This window comes from Gallus gallus, chromosome 2 (genome assembly GCF_016699485.2).
Source record: "Gallus gallus isolate bGalGal1 chromosome 2, bGalGal1.mat.broiler.GRCg7b, whole genome shotgun sequence".
NCBI classification, from domain to species: domain Eukaryota; kingdom Metazoa; phylum Chordata; class Aves; order Galliformes; family Phasianidae; genus Gallus; species Gallus gallus.
This window is the reverse complement of record NC_052533.1, coordinates 30501249-30515281: the sequence shown is the minus strand read 5'-3', so window position 1 is coordinate 30515281 and position 14033 is coordinate 30501249. Positions and strand designations below refer to the sequence as shown.

Below are 14033 nucleotides of genomic sequence, written 5' to 3'. Positions count from 1 at the left end.
CGGCCACAAGTAGGACAGCTTTACATCTGATGAACTGATGTTCTAGAGAACTTTGTAGTCATCGTTTTTCTCCAAGGGAATACTATTTTAATTACCTGTAAGTCTACTGCTTTTAAGAAAAATTAATTAAGATTTATCAGTAACATTTCAGAGAAAGTGTAAAGAAGTAAATGGTTGGTGTTAAAAATATCACTTGCTGGTTAGGTAAGTTGTAAAATTTGGAGATAAATATGTGGGGCTTGATTAAGGCTTGATTCCTCTGATTGGAATTGGTCAGATTGATGCTGAGGAATATTCACATCGATGCAGCTAGCCATTCACTAACTTGTTAGTTTTCAGCCTCAAAAACCACGAAGCAGAGAAAAACCCTCTGAATGTGAAAATTAAACTCACAAAAATAGTAGATTAGATTTTGAGGTTACTGCAAAATAGAAAGACATGAAAAAAGGCTTTGGGAAAAAAAAATGAGGTGGGGGTGAAGAAATGGAATGCAAGACGTGCCTAAAGGTATTAATGCACTTACTCTGTACCAAACTACATAGTGAGATGAGTGGAGTCACCGACCCCAGAGGTGTTCAAGAAGTGTTTAGATGCTGTACTAAGGGACATGGTTTAATGGGGAAATACTGATGGTAGCTGGACAGCTGGACTGGATGATCTTGGAGGCCTTTTCTAACCCTGGTGATTCTATGATTCTGATGATACATTTTCTCATGATTTCAGTTGCTGTGCAATAAACAATAAAAGGGCTTTCTCTATTTATAACAATGAAAATGATAGCATTCAGTAATATTTGGGCTATTTAGTGGGGGAAAAAAATGTTTTCTTCTAATATGGTTGTTCTTCTTTCCTAATCAGGAAACAGTGACATTCTTTTCTTCAACTGGCAAGTAGTAGCAAAAAAGCTTCAGATCAACTTTCAGTGTATTACATATTTTTATAGCCCATCCTCCTCTCACATTCAGACAAAGAAACAAGTAAAATCAGCGAGTACATCTAGAGCCTTGTTTTTTTCTTTTATTTATTTGAATTCAGAAGAAAAGTCATATGGAGATTAACTCTGCAAGCCAGCATGGAGACCAAACAAAAACTAGAAAAACAATTATACTGCTGCTGCAAGCATTCCTGTACAATGCTCAAATTGCATGGTTGTCAATGCTTCCTACCACGTTTTTTTCACAGGCCACTTTTGTCTCCAGCTAAAAGCATTAGTATATTTTGCATCTATTCCATATTCTGTACCATTGTAATTGAAGTCTTTTGAAAAATAAAAATTAGATATTTGAATAAACCTCTCGAGCACTGAATGTATTATATGTGATGAAGTCATTATACATATGTATTTCTATATCCAGTCTAATTCTACAGCTATATGGATATATCTTACTGAGTGCCTCAGGGAAGCCCGAGTCCACCTGGCAGAGGGTGCTGAAGATATTCACCCCACAGTGTAGGAGAGTCTTGAAGATAACATAGGAAAGTCCCAAGTAATTGTGCAGTCTAGTCAGTAAGTGAACCACTAGAGAGCCTGCACAGCTCAAACTGATTACGATCAAGATGCCTGGAGGCAAGAGCCATCTTGCCCTGGAGTTGCGATGTTTATACAGTACTGTCTGGAGGTACAAGGTAATCTGTGCACCTGTAGTGCTCATTGACAGTGGCACTTTTTATTAACTCAGAAATGTGAATAAAAAATTAAAAAATGTTCTGAGGTACAGAAGGATTTGCAATCAGGGTAGGGTTGTCCACCCTTACGAATGGAACTAGAGTAAAATGAATGCCAGATTTATCTGGGACACTGTGAAATATTGTTAGATACCAGTGAGTGTCCTCCAATTGTATTACAACACCCCTTATTGACATTTCCACTTTACCTACATCATTATGAAGATTGTAGCTACTCACTCATTTCCCAGGACTGGCTTAAGCACTGGGTTACAGCTGCAGAGCCATTCTGCTGTGCATACAGCATTCATTAAATAACAGAGGAGTGTGGTACCCTGCCCTAGTGAGTAAGGTCCTCTTTTGAGATGGGACAAATGTGTCTCCAGCACGTAGGTGGCCAGAAAGACTGACTATATCTTTCAACCCTCTATAGCAGGTCACACTAGCGCATACCTAGAAGTTCCTGATATTAATGTGAGACAAACACTTCCTCCAAAACCAAAACAGAACAAAACTAAACAAAACATAGAACCCAAACCAACCAACTAAACCCACAAAACAATAACATTACTCCTTCAAACTACTCAGCCTTAGACCAGATGTAATGGAGCTTGAAGCCAAACCAACCTTTTTTATTGTTTTATTCATACTAATATTTATATTTCTATGAAGTACAAAATTTAAATAAAGTTTGCATACTACCATAATATCTTACAAAATAGTGGCTAACGCATAAGGATAAGTGTGGGGAAAAACCAGACAAAGGAGGAGTAATAGATTTGAATTTCCTTTATTCTGGGGTTAATGTACAAATGACTGAGCTACTGAGAAAACGGGAGATATTGTTTCCTCCACGTTTGTGAATCCAGCACTCCTTTTCTTTCAGGAGCACCCAAGGTGTTTCCTTACGAGCTGGAAAGGATGTTTTTAGCCAGGTGAATTTCTTTTTGTCTTAATGAAAGAAAATACAAAAAAGTTTGATCCAAATAGTCTACTTACACAGCCCCTGCATTTGCTCATCTGAATCAGGTTACCTGCTCTCTTAAACATCCCCGGGAGTCAGCCTATACATGCATCACTGTGAAAATTAAATTGGTGTCATGGAAGAAAAGATAGCTCAATCATCAAGGGAACCTTTCTGTGTGATGGAGTGATAGCATCCATTTCCCCTTCCACAGCCACATTCTCCTGATTTTCACAGGCAGAGCTTCAGCAAAGTAATTGAGAGGGTAAAGTTACCCCTGCTGTGGCAAAGAAAAGTAAAACAAGGCTCCAGGAAAGAGTAGTAGTTACGGGATTGGGATTTTCCCACAGAGTAAATTGGTTGTAGGAATCACATGGCTCCATTGTAACTGTCCCCACGGCAGCACCTTTCTTGGTGCCTTGCTGTTGTGAGTCAGCCTAGCAGGAAAGTGAGCTCTGCACGAGAGGTTGGCTAAGCAGTCATTATCCTCTTTAACTCTCGCTCATTAGTTGGAACTGTGGGAATTTAACAAGACCTTCTTCTGTAGCTGCCTAAATTCTCACCTTTAAGAATTAGTCTAAAGAAAAATCTCCCTCCTTCCTCCTTTCTGAGGATAGTTTTAAAGTTACAAATCTTTATTCTGCCCTAACATAGCTGCCTTGTACATCGTCAATATTGATTTTGATACCGGACTGTCTTCTTGGTTCCTGTGAGAATCATCAGGAGTTAAATTCTACCTGCATTTTATGGCAGCATACATTCAGTCTGGCTTTTACATCACAGAAGCTACTCGACTTCAAGTAGGGCCTTTTAAAGACCACAAGGACAGATCTTTTGCTCATTGCTGCAGATCCTACATGATGAGCTGCAGAGTTTGTGGGATGTAAGATGTCCCAGTGAGCATGGCTGGGACTCAGAGAACCTTACAGCTCTGCTACCAGCCTTCTGGGAATCACCTTATTGCATGCTGTATGGCTGCTTGTGGAAGAAACAATTACACCTCTTCTGTGAGGAGTTCTGAGGTCTAGAGATAAAAACAGTGCTATGTAAGCGCTACTAGGAATATGTGAACTTAGGTGGGTAATATGAATACTGCTAGTGAGCTTCAGTATAAATGCAAGTTTATCTGATTTCTCTCTCTTTCTAATGTCTCCATGTCAGAAGCGAGAGAAGAGGAAGAAAAGCAAGTGAATTAAACTATCACATGAAATAAATGTAGTTTGGCTAGTTATTTAGTTATATAGCTACATATCTATTATGTATAAATATCCATCCATCCATCCATCCATCCATCCATCCATCCATCCATCCATCCATCCATCCATCCATCCATCCTTCTATCTATCTATCTATCTATCTTTTAGTTGTATTCTATACTTACCTTTAAACTACCTTGGTGGTAGAGGTCTGTAATTGCAATTGTATTGTTTTAGGAAGCTGTTGACAGACACACTGCATGCTTTTCTGTAGAAAATCATGTCTGATAGCAATTACATAAAAAAAATGTATTATATGCAAAGTCTTTAAGTTAGACAATGTGTCAAATGTATGTAAAATATATGTCAAAAATTAGGATGAGAGGTAATGGCCCTAAGTTGCACCAGGGGAGGTTCGAGTTGGATAGTAGGAAAACTTTCTTCTTGGGAAGAGTGGTGATGCAGTGGCATAGGCTGCCCAGGGAGGTGGTGGGGTCACTGTCCCTGGAGGTGTTTGAGAACTGTGTAGATGTGGCACTGAGGGACATGGCCAGTGGGCATTGTGGGGTTGGTAGTTGGACTAGGCGATCATAAAGGTCTTTTCCAACCTTTATGATTTTATGATTCTATGTAATGCAGTAGGAATACAGAGAGCTAGACATGACTGGTGAATTAAATTTTATTTATAAAAAAAACTTAAAAGTGAGTTGTCTTCCATCCAACTAGACCAAAACTAGATCTAGACGTTGCACTGAACTAAAGGAAGAATTAATTAGTAAAGTTGCTAAAACGACTACTGAGGACAACAAAGGGTGAAGATGCCTGTGAAGCAGTAGTGCAAGTGGTCATCTGAAATACATCAAATGCTATGTGTGTTGTAACAGATGGCACACCAAGTGCATTTGATGTGAATGTAGGGTTAATTACAGTATTTGAAAAAGCATTTGGACACCCATTTTTGGTGTTTCATTACAATGTGCATCAACAAGCACTGAGAATGAAAATAATTGAGCAAAGCTTGAAGAAATGAGTAAATTGCAACAAAAATAGTAAACTTCAGTATCTCATTTGCACTAAGCAATCACCAGTTCCAAATACATTGGAAATAATCAAATTACTGTATTTAGGATTGGTGAAGCATAGCATTATATGGTGGTTTAGCCGCTGGTGTGCAGCTCAATATGCCTTTTATTGTTTGGAGAGAGATTGCACATGGCCTCTGAAGATCAGAATAATTCACAACTGCCTCATCAGCAAAGGCTCAGAACCTAATAGTTTTGTTTACTTGGATTTGCATTTGAAACACATTCTAAACTTTTGAAGGAAATATGGATTTCTGGGTACTAAAATAATTTCAAATAACTAAACTGCATTTGTAAAGCGTGGAGTTCTTCAGGAAAGTGTTGATTCTCACCAAATATTGTGAAAGATAGTAATTTCTTAAATTCAATCTCTCTCAGTTTATTTAATTAATTTTGACGGCAAGCAATCTAGTGCACCACAAATCTAATCACAATTGACTCAAAGCATTTCAGAACTCCTTTATCCTGAACACCTGTAAGGTGAAGGTGGCTTCAGTTTTCAGCAAATCCAGTTTGGAAAACAAAATAATTCAACACTATAAATAAAAATGAGTGATCTGAGGATTTAGTTAGGAATTCGTGAGTAGGATGCACCAGTAGTGAATAGATAATCATGAAAATAAAATTCAGAGCCTGAAATTACTTAACAACTTACTCTAAGACAATGAGATGTTTATAACTAGTTTTGTCATTACTTGTAAAGCAACAGCCTTGAAAAGTTATTTTCTACCTACACAGCATATGAGATTTGATACAAGAAACTTTTAAAGCTGAAGTGTGCATGGCATGTATTGCACTGAAAACAGTCAAAATCAAGCCAACAATTATGATGCTTCTCATAGAAATGGAAAATGGAAAAATGTTCTCAGCCAGGGAGTGTGTACTGGTCTTAACAGCATCTCTGGATGTGTGCACAAACTGAGAGAGCAAAAGAATTGCCATTTGGCAGGGGCAAAACCACTTGCACTGGTAGAATTTGTAGGTGAACCCATGCTTACCCCAGTCTTTATCTTTGATGTAGCTTCTGTTCCTAGATGCTGAAAATGTATCAACATGATATAGTTGCTTAAAGGGAAAAAAAAGCAAACAAAAAACTTTGGTCTTTTTAAGCCTCATCAATGTCTCTTGCATTCAAAAGAAGAAAAAAAACTACCAAAAAAAAAAAAAAGAAGCAGTACAACTAATACATATGTGTTATATCATTCATTGTACAGCACAGGGTGTTCTGTATCTGAGGGATGGTTTGGCTTCCTGGGGAGCAAATGTAGTAAGCAAACACTCATTTCAGCTCAATAGGAAAAGAAGAAATAGATGTTTCAGAGAGACATTTGACCCTAGATCTTTTGGGGAAAAGTGAATAGTAATAATATATATATTTTTTAATCTCCAAATCCCTACTTTACTAGGGACATATCAGCTTATTTTTACAGATAGAAGAACATGTTGCATCACAGAAGAAGTATCGTGTCATGCATTGCTTCGCTCTCTTCTGTGGCTCTTGACAAGGTAGTGTAGTTCCAGTTGTAGCTATGAGACTATGCAGCTTTGCCCTGACTTGTGACCATGTAGTCACTGCACATGGCATTGTGACTGTAGCTAATGCTGGGGCCAGGAGTGCTTCTGGCCCACTGCATAATTCTGATGATGGAAGTGGGCCAGCAAGAAGCAAGAGATCTTGGGAAAACCTTTATCTCCAGGTATTTTGCTTTTCTGGTGGTGTTTGTCTTATTTCCTTTATGCCACTGTTTAAATTCCATAGTGACAATCAGAGGCACATAACCTGTCATTATTTTTTAAGGCCATTAAAGCATTTTCAGTAGTACTAGGCAAATCTGAACAGTGACTTTATTTACCAGACAAATGGTTTCTAGGGAAACCTCTTTTCAAAAGAGTGAGAAAAAAAACCATGCAGTTTATTACAATGGCTCACAGCAGACCTGCCACAGGTGAGGGTCTTCTGTGCATTTCCATTACAACTTTCCTTCTCCAGGGGTGAAGATGGAGTTGTGCTCAACACTGTACATGGTTTGGGGTGCTACTCCCCAGCAGAGGTGTCCTTTGTAACAGACATTTAAAGAAGTGCTGTCCTGAAGGCAGTGCTCTCTGGAAGTATTTTTTTTAATACAATTCTTTTCAACAGTAATGAAAAGAGAGAAAAAATAAGACAAGAAAAGCAGATAGCAGCACACAACCCTTTTATAAGGAAGCTAACAATGGATTCAAGAAATACCTTTAGGCTTTAAGTGATTCCTATTTTGACGACTAAACAGCTTTTCAAAACAACAGGACAACACGTTGTCCCCCCTACTTCCTTCTTGTGTTCCTTCTCACCCTCTTCCCCAGTCAGACAGCTTTCTCTGTCTGTTGATGTGTCAAGGGAATGCACAGGATGGTGGAAGGTGTGTTGTGCCAATTCTCCGTAGGACTTGAGCACACAGCTGGCTTGGCCTAATGCCCTCTGCTTCTGGGTGTATGCTAGTATGGCAGAACCTGCAAGATCTTCTTCATGCCATGGCTTTGCAGAGAGTCTAGCATGGAGGCACTGGCCTTAGTAGCCTTGAGTTACCAGCAGCTGTAATTCCTAATTGCAAGCTCCACACAAGGTCCAGCACCTGGGCCCCATTTGCTTCCATGGGCCATGCAGATCAGGGAAATGAGCATAAATCATCTTTGCTTTTCAGGCCCTGGACACACTGAACAAATCCACAGTCCTTGTCTGGACACAGTATTTTATATTTTTTAGCCTGTCATGACAAGAGGAATCTACCTGAATCTCTTCTGGCTGAAAGTAAGCACAGCATCTTCTTCCCTCTGCAATCAACTGTCTTGACCAGGGACAAAAGACAGTGGTATGTGGCAAACAGACAGACACTGAGTTCTCCATATCTCCTTCCACAGCACTGGGCTCTCCCCAGGCTCACCCAACTGAGGAGCAGAGGCAGAAGGGACAGCTTCACTCAGCAGAGACATGACCATGATGTCGACTGTATTCTGGATTTCACATCTCCTTGGCTGAGCCTCTCCTATCTCATGGCTGCCCTGAACACAAAGGAGATTTTCAGGAGAGCAGGGAGGCTCTGGGACAGCCGCCCCCAGGGACCATGGGGCTGTAGAGCCACACCTGGGTGGGAGCAGGGCTTGAGCACATTAAAGCAGGAAAGTTTCCTGGAGAGTGACAAAAATCAGAACCCACAAAATCCTTCTCAGACCCACTATCTCCCCAGAGACCCCAAAGCCGTGGGGCTCTTCAGCCAGGCTGAGATGAGTGAGTTGAGGGCTGCTAAGCAATCCCAGTTCTATTTAGTTTAAGAGAGATTAAATTATGTTTCTCACTTTATTTTAATGTATTTAATGTTTATTTCTATATGTGCACGAGTACTTAATTTAGCATAATTATTGAGATGAATTGCAGCTAACATTACAAGAAAATTGTAACTTGTCATAAAACAAGTGGGCCATATTGTAACAGAGCTGTTACCACACAGAAACGCTCTGCTAGAATAGCTTAATAACACAAATAAATCCACACTCCCCAACATGATACTTCTTTGGGGATTTGATTAATTATTAGGAAGCAAAATGGCTAACAAAGTAGTATATATAAAAATATCTTCTCACATCAATAAGATTGTAAATTTTAACTCTATTGCATGACAGCAAGTGTAAGCAAGAATTACACACAATGCAACTAGCTGAATGAATTAATATGCTTAGGGCCTTTGTTGCTAGAAATACTTTGCTCTGTATTATAATCAGCCATTGTAACTGCGCTCAGCTGCAATTTAGATTTCTCCTCACAGTTCAGTAAATGACAGGCGGGTGTTTGAGCTTTCAGCAACGTGCCTCTCCACAGCTTTCCCTGTGTATGCAGGCCTGGCCCTCAGGATTGAGCGTCTTCTCCTCTCGGTAGGCAACTCTGAATCCAGTGGTTGCTTTCACTTCTTTTCTAGCTCTGATTCCTGCCACTTGCAGCCCTATCTCTTTAGTTCTTAATCCCCTGTGGTGCTTCCACATATGACTTTGTGGCCCACCTACACCTGCTTGGGGGACCAAGTTCTGAGCCACAGGTTCTGACCAGGCTGTTGTGATGTAGGGGAGATTTTCCTACATGGATTTCCCTGGGGTTGTTTGCTTACTGATAGGCAGGAAATCTGAGGCAGACTCCAGAAGTTCAGCCCGATTTCAGTGCCAGCCAAGTGCATGAACCATAAAGCCCATTTTTTTCCCCATAGCCTAGCATGAATGTGATGTTGGGAGTCACACTGTTGCCTTTGCTCTTTAATCAGGATGTTCTGGAAAATGACACTGATGTAACATTTCTGCAATAAGACATGAACTGTGTCTTTCCAGGTGGATTATGGCAGGGAATCAGTGACAAAGTGGCTTCACTCTATGGAGATAACCAAAACCTGCATGCAGAAGGGTTATCTGGATCTTTTAGCAATATGTCAATTTCCCTTAATGCTAGAGTTTTGTCACCCAATATCCACAGACCATTTCTCAACCACCAAGGCTCATGAAATTGGCTTAAAAGCTAAGACTTTAGAAGCAAAATATCCTTTGAACTTTTGTATTTCCTTTCCACTTTGAATATGTGGATTCAATTTAGTTACAGTTTCAATCTTCTCAGAAGGAAAGGCTGAAAGTTTACTTTTTCTATTTACGTAAGTAGTTCACATTAAGCACTCACATTAAGCTGCTGGTCTCCTACATGAAGCAAATTGTGCTATGGAGTAAACAATGAAATCCTCAGATGGTAAAACTTCTTTGCTGTTACCAGTATGACAGCAGGCATACTGTTGTTTTTTTTTAAATTATTTTATTTTTGTCTAATTCACCCCATTAGTGAAAAGGGGAGAACAGAAAAACAGTGGTTTGGGTTTTTTTGTTTTGTTTTGTTTTGTTTGTTTTCTTGCACATGCAAGAAGATCCCATCACTTTAGCCAAAGTAACAGCTGGACAAAAGCCAACAGAGCACCAGACTTGCAACCTGAGGGTTCGCCACTAGGTGCAGTTCTCCATGGGCCATGATTGTAGTCCTGAAGCTTCTGCAGAGGAGGTTGCCATGGAATCGTTAGACTCAGACATTTTTCCAAGCCATGGAGGATGCCAGCACTTTCCTTTGGCATTCTATTGCATGGGCATCTGGTCTCAGTGTTGCTAAGTGGCTGATTTCACCAAGCCAGTCATGTGTCTCCACATCACTCATTTAGTCCAGAAGTGGAGAAGGATAAAAAGAGCAGTTAATAGCAAAAAAAAAAATTACTATTATGGGAAACAAAATCTCCCCTTTCAGAAGCCTTTGTATTCACATAGGAAAGCCGATTATGTGATTAAAAAGGTATTTTAAATTAGCTACACTTTATTTCCTGCACTGTTACTGCTAGATTTTTGTCTCTATATGTCTATCCAAAGTTCCTGGAAATTAGGATTCACAGGTGCCACTCCTGCTTCATTTCATATGTGCTTTATTTTGCATGCAATCTAAAAAACCCTCTGACGTCTATACTGAATTTCACCTTCAGGTGCTGTAGTGGAAATGCTAAGTCACAGCTTCAACCAGTAATTGAGCACCTGTTGGGAAGGCAGAGCCAACCCAGGGGAGTTCAGGTGCTTGCAATGCACCTGAGTGATGGGAAGGTCTGGAGCCAGGATCCACCCCTTCCCAGACCTCATTTAAGGGTTGGCAGTGGAGGTGAGGGTATCTTGCTGGAGATCCCTGCCTACCTGAGAATCTTACAGGCTTTCTGAAAGTAAGTAGCTTCTTTCCCTTATTTCTGTGCCTGCTGTTGTGTTTGTGTGGATCATTACTCACTGTGGCTTGAGACTTTGCTGCTCTATTTTCTTGTTCCACTTTCCATTGTGTTACAGGCGCTATATGCATAAATAGCAGGCACTGGAATGGCCTGCCCAGGGGATTGGTGTAGTTGCTGTCCCTGGCACTGTTCAAGAGGTGCCTGGATGAGGAGCTATAAGATATGGTTCATTAGATTGTGGTAGTAATGGGAGGGGGGTTGGACTAGTGATCTTGTAGGTCCTTTCCAACCTTGTGACTCTATTATTCTATATATTGACTTCTTAACATGGCATGTGTCAATCTTTCTGAAGACTGACTGTAATGACTGTTCAAGCTGACTATTCCTACCACAGCTGTGTTTTCTACTCTGACTAGGTCTGGGGCATACCAGTGCACACTACAACAGTACGTGCCCCAAAGCATTTTCAAGCTTGATAGAAAAAATAGGGAAGAAGTAGTATGATCCCCGCTTTCAGCATCAGCCCCAAGACTGATTTCTCTTTAGACAGAAGTGGAGCTTAAACTTATGCCTCCTATCTCCTAGGTTGGATTTCTGATTTTTGTATTACAGTTCCCACAGTACAAACAGTTACTCCCAGTGAGCAGGCTGGTGGAAGATAAGCTGTGTAGCTCCTTACTAGACTGAAGGATACAGGCTTTTCTAGATATTATTTCCACTTGACTCTACATTGCTATCAATTTGCATCTTGCAAAAAGAATATCAGATGTCTATGAATGCCCAAACAGGCATTACTGCTTGAGTCCCAGAACATGTCTCTTTTACAAAGAAGAGAGACTGGGACGAATCTTTCTTGGTAATGACCATGTTAAGGGCCTTTTAAGGACCATCCCAAAATGTACTACAAACCTCAAAAGAGAGAATCAAGTTAAATTCAGACAAATGGACTGTGAAAGCATCAAAAGAAAATTATTTTCATCATCTTCTCTGAACTAGAAGGAGGTCCAACCAAAGTCTATTAAACCAGTGACTGCTGCTCTGTAGCAGCCATTAACATAGAAGTCTTAAGCCAAAAGGAAGTATGTGGCTATGTGATCTGATGTGTTTATGCTAAACCTTGCAGAGCATATCATACCCTTAAGGCAAACTCTTTAAAACAACAGCAAACTAACTACTGCTTCCCCCTCATAAAGTTTTCAGCATCCTGTTAGCAGGATCATGCCTTGGTTAAAAACAAACTGCCAATTTCTAATGCAAGAGCATTAGGCAGTTGGTGAGATGAGATACCCAAATGTATCTGCAGCTTTGCTGGTACAATGCCAAAATTAGCACCCAAAGTTTCAGTAAAACAGAACAGTGTGCAAATCAGGTCAGAATTAACCTCCTACCTACAGTTTTTTGTTGCTTCAATGATCCTCAAAAACAAAACTCGAGCCTTAAGGTAGTTTTTGCCTTTGGCTCTCTGTACTATGTTTTTTTCTCCCTGCCATTAGACTGAGTTGCCTTTCCCTAATTTGTTGCCTGCATTGAGAAGAGCTCTGAGCAAAAAAAATGTTGGCACTTCCCTGAGCTCTGTTTGCTGTAGGTTTCTGCTAGTCATGCTGGGACTACAAGTGAGTGGGGTGAAGAGGCTCCAGGTGTAATGAAAGAAGCAGAAGCCCTGTTAGAAGCAGTTAGACCATAACAGGATGTCTGTCTAGACTCAGGGCATGCAGGCAGTAACCCTGAAACTAGGCTGAGGTGAGCTTGAGTGGGGGGAGGAAAAGAGCCCTAGCAATGACAAGTTGAAAGGGCAGAAGAGAGTGAGAGGAAAATATCAAAAGTGATGAGCAGAGAAAGATGAAAGAAACCTTTTAACAAGATTTTAAAGACATTCTGACTACTAGAAGAACTAGTAGTGAATACAAGATATGTTCCAAACATTGTGATGAGATGTTACTTAGTTTTAGTCTTGGTTTGCCACAGTTCTCCTGCCCTTCTTTTTTCTCCTTTTGCATACTGGTTGCTTTAAGAAAGGAGCCTTTGCTGAAGCCAGCTTTGAAATGTTAAATCACCATCCCTGAATGTGTTTAAAAACCCTTTGGCTATGGTGCTCAGGGACATGAATTAGCAGAGGGTTGTTAGTTAGGGTAGTATGGTTGGGTTGTGGTTGGTCTTGATGATCTTGAAGGTCTCTTCCGACCTGAGCAATTCTATGATTCTGTGCAGTGCCAACCTGGTTTTGCTTGGAGCCTAAATAAATAACATGGTTGCACAAGACTGACAGGGTGCTATCAATCTCGCACAGCAGCACTGTTGTCTGGCACCCAGCGGAACTGGCAGTGGTGGCTGGAAAAATAATAAAGGCACCTATATTTTGGTTATGGAGAGATCAGCTGAATAACATCCTAGTGATGTACCATAATGCTTTAGCCTTATAGAATCAGCTGTCAAAGGAACTCAGGAAGGTCTAGAGCTAATTAAAGCACTAATATTAGTATTTTTAGTATTCAGCATCCAGGACAACACTGAAGCAAACAAACTATAAAGGCTATGTGGCCTTTAATATGACCCTTTTTCTCCCTCTTTCTTTTTTCAGTATTAATTTTTTCCTTGCTTGCAGCAATATTCCTGAAGCAAAATGTAGTATTCCTGGCATTACTTTGGCCATTTCCTGTCAACTCTTCAATATATGAAGAAAAGTGAACACTATGTTCACTTTTGTCATGTCATGCAAACCATGACTGTTCAGAGTCATGTTATTCAAATCCAAGGTACTGAAGAGCATGAAGATATTCTGGCACTGTTACTAAAAAACAAGTCTTGTTTGACGAAAAACAAACAAAAAAACATAAACTCACAAATGCTCTAATTCTCCTTGGTGTGGGAATGATATAAGGCCATAGCTGAGCTGTCATTGCCCTTTGCAGAGCTGAAAGTGAGACATGCAATTCCTTCATCAAGGAGTCACCTGCACACTTCAGGCTGAAGGGTCAGGGGTTTGGCTTGATGATTCCTTAGGCAGCTCTGAACTTGTCCCATATCAGTCTTTTGTTGCCTCTCCTCTCCTTTCTCTAAGGACAGAGTGAGGGTAGTAGAGGCATCTTCCTCTTTTTGCTGCTGGAGCTTCATGCTTTTTCCAGCAGTTGCAAAATGGAGGCAAAACTCCACTCCTAAGCAAAGACAGCAGGGAACTGCTGCTTGGGCATGTCTGCCTCAGGAGATGTGTCCTGTGCTGCACCTTCCTCCTGAAAGCTTTTACCTTAATGTGCACAGATCCTATAGTCTGGGCAGCATGTGGGCTGAGGGCATTCACCTGCCTAAATCCATTCATACTCTTGACGGTGTGCATGTAAAGAAACTCCTGAGATACAAGGTCATGCAGAGGGAA

At 40.5% G+C, this 14033-nt stretch overlaps 1 protein-coding gene across 2 annotated transcripts in view; it reads left to right on the top strand.

Annotated features, from left to right (window-relative positions):
* CDCA7L (cell division cycle associated 7 like) overlaps positions 1-14033 on the top strand; it is a 66196-nt gene that overhangs the window by 16847 nt on the left and 35316 nt on the right. Inside the window, exon 1 of one of the 2 annotated variants that reach the window (NM_001030982.3) lies at positions 10431-10660. The exons of the other annotated variant lie outside the window; for it this stretch is intronic. The gene's annotated coding sequence lies outside the window, so the exon portion shown is untranslated. Of the gene's footprint in view, positions 1-10430; positions 10661-14033 lie in introns of those variants that run through there. 2 annotated transcript variants of the gene reach the window in all.